The sequence below is a fragment of the Theobroma cacao genome, chromosome 10 (genome assembly GCF_000208745.1).
Source record: "Theobroma cacao cultivar B97-61/B2 chromosome 10, Criollo_cocoa_genome_V2, whole genome shotgun sequence".
Classification (NCBI taxonomy): Eukaryota; Viridiplantae; Streptophyta; class Magnoliopsida; order Malvales; family Malvaceae; genus Theobroma; species Theobroma cacao.
Window position 1 is genome coordinate 14,675,345 of NC_030859.1, and position 5,714 is coordinate 14,681,058.

General features: G+C 32.0%; 1 pseudogene; it reads left to right on the top strand.

The window, feature by feature from the left end:
- Positions 206–5,714, top strand: part of LOC18586834 — a 19,848-nt pseudogene continuing 14,339 nt past the window's right edge.

The following is a 5,714-nucleotide window of genomic DNA, read 5'->3' on the forward strand; positions in this document are numbered from 1 at the left end:
TCAACCAACTTTCTCTGATGTTCAATCTTTTGTGCTCTCTAATATTTTTTATCCGGTTGCATCTGCTATATATGGAGTAGTGAGGAATATTCTTCTATGGTTAGTGTCATGTCCATTTCATTGAACACGAAGCAACGATATGAAGGATCCCAAAACTAAATGATAGCTCTGAGCATTTGATTATCCACGGGCATATAAAGGAGCCATGCAATATGGCCATACTTATTGTGAAAACTATCTTGACTGGTACGTTTCCACTGCTCCCAAATATTTATCATTTCTGCGAAGTCATTTTGCTTGAGATTGAGGTGAACTTCTCCAATAAGGTCGAGACATGCCCTTGGGTCAAACAATCCCCTTCATCTTGCTGAATTTGCCTCATTTGTAGCTCTACCTCGTAGTCATTTCTGTAGTTCTTGAGTGAACCAGTTGAAGATGATGCCATGAATGTAATTGGGATCTCTTTGGTTAATGGGTGTTGTGCATCCAATATTTCTCCTATATGTAATTACGATAAATGTAAATGCGTGCATGTAAAAATGCAAATGACAACCAAAATAAACTTAAGTTAGTATGGTAAAGAAAGATAGTAAATTTTAAAAGTAATTTTGATTAAAATGAAAGATAATAACTAGTACCACGAGTGCATTAACATCATCAAACATTATTTACTCCACGATACTTTATTATTTTGTGGTGAAAATTTAAAATATAGGGAGTTAAAAGAAATTTCGTCATGTTTACCTAATCAAAAGGGATATTCTCACGGGTAAGGCCCTGAATAAGAGTAAGCTGCTCACGGTATTCTATATGTTGAGTTTGGGTTACAAACAGAGCTCAAGGTTCCCAAATCGTTCCTCACTATCGTCCACGCGGACTAGTAAGGCGCCCCAGTCCTCACCCATTACAGGCTTCAAATAAACTAAGTTCGATCTTAGTAGAAGTCTTCAATAGCCCATGTGGAGGTTATCACCTTACGAGAGTGTAGCTACTAAACTCCCTCCTAACAATGGTTATAACCTAAGTAGAAGGCTTATACATGAATGCAAGATGTGTTGTGTGTGTGAAGGAATATATCGATCTTGGACCAATAATCTCACATCCCTCTATCCTAAATTCCCCGTAATTATTAAAAGTAATAAAGTAATAATAACGAAATAAATAAATGCATTAAACAAAAATATGCAAAATAAATCATTAATACTAAAGAAAACACTAAATTATTAAAGGCTTTGGGTAACCTATTATCAATTAATGGTTTGACTCTTGGTGTCCCCAGTGGAGTCGCCATCTGTCGTAACTTGCGGGTCCGAGAACTCGACCACTAGATGTAAGAATTACTGTCACCACCAATCTTTTTTCCTAGGTGTGATTGGCCACTTATTGATTCGATTCTAATCGACGGGATCTTAAATTGATTTTAGGTCCGTTGAAAGAACGTTAAATTAGCCTACGATTTTAAAGATTGGGTTCAGGAGTATGGTAACACCCGAGGAAGGATTATCACCCTCATGACGCCCGTTCCACGAATGGTACCACTTAATTATAGGTTATCCTATTAAAGTCCAAATTCTTAAATTTATTATGTTTCCTTAGTTATTATTTATTTATTTTATCCTCTACTTTATTATAATATTTTATTTGGCTTTATGAGTGTGACGTGTACATGTTGCATTCATGAAATGCATGGTATAAAATTCAAATACTGTCAGATGAAAAACCTTTTATTGAGGATATTTCCTGGATTCGCCTATCATACTAATGGGATTCAGGGATATTCTTTCACCTTGAGGATAAGATTTATTCATCAAATTTGCGAAGGCAAGTTTCCCAGATAATTCTCTAGGTAAGAGAATATCTTCGGATCTCACTAGTATGATGGGCGGATTCGAGAAATATCCTCAATAAAAGATTTTTTGTCTAACATTATTTAAATTTTATACCATGCATTTCACGAATGCATCATATACACGTCACACCCATAAAGCTAAATAAAATATTTTAATGAAATAAAGGATAAAATAAATAAATAATAAGTAAGGAAACATAATAAGTTTAAGAATTCGGGCTCCAATAGTAACCTATGATTAAGTGGTACCGTTAATGAAACGGGGCGTCACGGGGGTGCTAGTCCTTCCCCGAGTGTAATCGTACTCCGAACCCAATCCTAAAAATCGTAGGCCAGTTGAATGTTCTTTCGATGGACTTAAAATCAATTAAGGATCCCGTCGATCAGAATCGAATCAATAGGTGGCCAATCACACCTAGGAAAAAAGATTGGTGGTGACTCCTAGTAATTTCACATCTAGCGATCAGGTTCCCAGGCCCGCACATTATGACGCTATTTAATCAAATTAGTGTTTATCTCATACTTGAACCATTTATGTTATTTAGGCTAAATGTATTAAAGGATTTTTGAGCTTGTTTGATTAAATTGTTTTGCATTCATCATTAATTGGGCTTATGATTTTAAGACAAATTGGGCTGTTTGTTTTTTATTCTCTTGGTACAAAAAATAAACAAATATTGGGCTTATTCTATTAATGTGATTTGTTTGAGCCAGAACAAACAAATATTGGGCTTTTATATCTATGTGATTTGTCTGGGCTAGAATAAACAAATATTGGGATTAGTCTATTTATGTGATTTATTTGAGCTAAAATAAATAGATATTGGGCTTTTCTATTTATTTAATTTGTCAGTCCACATATTATTCTTCTTGATTGTCCCTTTGAGTATAAAAAAAGGGAGAACCAAACAAATGCTGAGTTGGTTAGAGAAGAAGATTGCGAAGTCCTATTGAAAATGGAAGAACATTGAAAACCTTTGCATGTAGATTTTAAAATTCAAGCCAAACTTGGTGATTATAGAAAAGGGACTTAGTGATTTGGCATGCCATTATCTAGGAAGGTTGCGTTGGTGGCATTGCAATTAGGAAAGATAGATAACAATAGAATTGCAAAGGCATTCAAAGCTATTATTGTGAATCGTTGATAATTCTATGATATAAGTTATTTTACTACATTTTGATTATTAAAAATAGCTAAATACTTATATTTTTAAGTAATTTTAGATAATTCAAAGGCATTCCTAATGAATTGGAGGAATCTAATGTTGACATAGAAGCTAGGCTATTTAAGGTTAAAAAAATTGGGAATGAGTTTTTTGCATTTATTGTTTATTGCAAAGATCGAAAGCTTGTATTGTTTTGCTAATTGGTGCTAGCAAGGATCTCCTAAATGAAGTGGAAGAAATTTGCAAGTTAAGTGATTTACGTGCTACTTCCATCTCTTAATGGAATTGTGTTCTGAAGCTTGTTTCAATTATAAGATTTCATGTCTGTTGCAAGAAACAAAATCAAGAATCCAACACTTGTACCTCGTGGTGGTGCTACAGAATTAACTGTTTGTGCCACGTTGAAGTAGAAAAGTTCATCTGTTGAAGGCATAGAAAAGGTGTTTGACGCTTTCATGCATCACTTTGATTGGTCTAGAGTTATATGATTTTGAATATTAATCTTCCTTAATTTTCAAATTATTCCCCACGTTTTAAGAGATTTAGTTGTGTAATTTCCTCAGTTTTTAGTTATTAGTGTGTTTATATTCACTGGTTGTGTAACAGTTCCCCTATGAAGCTGCTTCTATTGCTTTAGGAGCCGTACAGTGTGCTTTGGTATAGAATTGTGGGGTTTAGGTGATTCAAATTATGACTACTCTACAAGGAAAGGTATGACCGTTACTGGAGTGCAATTATATGCTTTTGATGATACACTTACCTGCTTTAGTTTCTGTTTTCTCAAATTATGATTATAGCATGCAAATGGTGAAAATGCTTGGATTGGCATAGATGAGAACACTGGTGCCATTGCAGACATGAAAGAGCAAAAGGTACGATTATGTTTGTGCATTTTCGTTGAGTAAATTACATTAATGGTCCTCAAACTTCCATTAGATTTTCACTTTATTTACCATAACTTTTCATTGTTGTAATTTTCATCCTTAACTCTGCCCTCAAGATATTAAGTCAGATGAAACTGTCCACTTTAGAGCCATGTAAGGAAACCTGCAGCCCTTTTGAGAAAGACAAAGTGGTGATTTTTTATTACAAAAATAATTATTGAGAAAATTACTCATTTTGGTCTATCATTCAAAGTTTTAACTATTTGTTTTAAAATTTCTGTCAATGTAAGACCCTTTATTCCACTCAGTTGAAGAGATTTCTGTATATCTGCAACTCCTATGGCTATGCTTTTGTACATAAAGGAAGGCTGGACACTTGTGAGGCAAAATAAAGAGTTTTGAATAGGATTATTTTTTTTCTTTGGCTATATAGGAGGAGGAGAGAACAAAAAATTATGATAGAAAAAATATTGTTTTAGATTTCATTAACATCTGCATGGCATCTTACTTGGCACTGAAATGCTTCAATTCCACCCTTACTAACATCCCTTTGATGGCAAGACATAAAATACAAACTTTTTAATGAAGGTTCTAGATGAAAATTGCAATGATTAACAGTTTAGGTGGGAAAGTGAACTCTTGTGAAAGTTTGAGGATAAAGCATTTCTTCTTTGCATTTCTCAACATGAGTTCATTCTGATGTCTTTGTAGCATGTGGGAAAAGTATATCAGTCTTTTGTTAATGAATCATTGGAAAATCCATGTATCAGATTTGGGATGCATAGAATCTGAAGGCACAAACCTTCGAGACAGCCATAGAAATTGCTTGCATGCTTCTAAGAATTGATGACATTGTAAGTGGGATTCAGAAGAAGCAGGCTCCTAGAGCTAACCAAGCTCCATCAAAACCTAAGGTTGAGACACAAGCAGATCACTGCAAGAAAACTAATTTTTTCCGATGGAAAAAAATCGTTAGAAATTTTCAATGAAATTTTGACAAAAATTTATTTAGATTTTTTCCAATAGATTTCTAACGGAATTTTTTCAATAGAAAATTTTCATCATAAATTCATTGAAAATTTCTTTGTGCAAAAAATATTATTCTCGTCAAACTTTCTGATGGAATTTTCAACAGAAAATAATCCGTTGGAAATCTGTTGGAAAGTTTAAGAGTTTCAAAAAATTTAAAGCCCTCTAGATTTTTCAACAGAATTTTCCATTAGAAAAAGTTATTATCAACAAAAATTTTTCGAAGGAATATTTCGTTGAAAAATTTTGTCAGCATTATTGTTTTTTATTTTTTATATAAAATATATTAAGAATTTTTTCAAATTTTATTAATCCTTTATAGGAAATATGTTTTTTTTTTATTATTGGGGGAGGGGGGATTCAAACCCTGCTCTTTTGGTAGGGGAATTATGCACCAACCAATGAGACAAATGCTCAGATTTTCTTTATAGGAAATATATTAGTAAAATTAAATATATACATACTGAGTTTTATATTATTAAAATTTAAATATATTTTCTTTTGGTTATTTTTTTATTTATTTTGAAAATTTTATTCAATCATAAATTATAAATCAATAGTTCCAAATTCATTAATTTTATAAAATAAAAGAGTTTATAAAAATAACATAATAAATTTTTTAATTTTATAAAAATAGATGGTAAAATCTAATAATAAATTAAACAAAAACTAATAATACTTTAGATACATACTAATATTAGTTAATATAAATTAAGAAGAGAGATATATAGTAACTTATTAATATAATATATTTAGAATATATTAATTTATTATATGTATGTATAT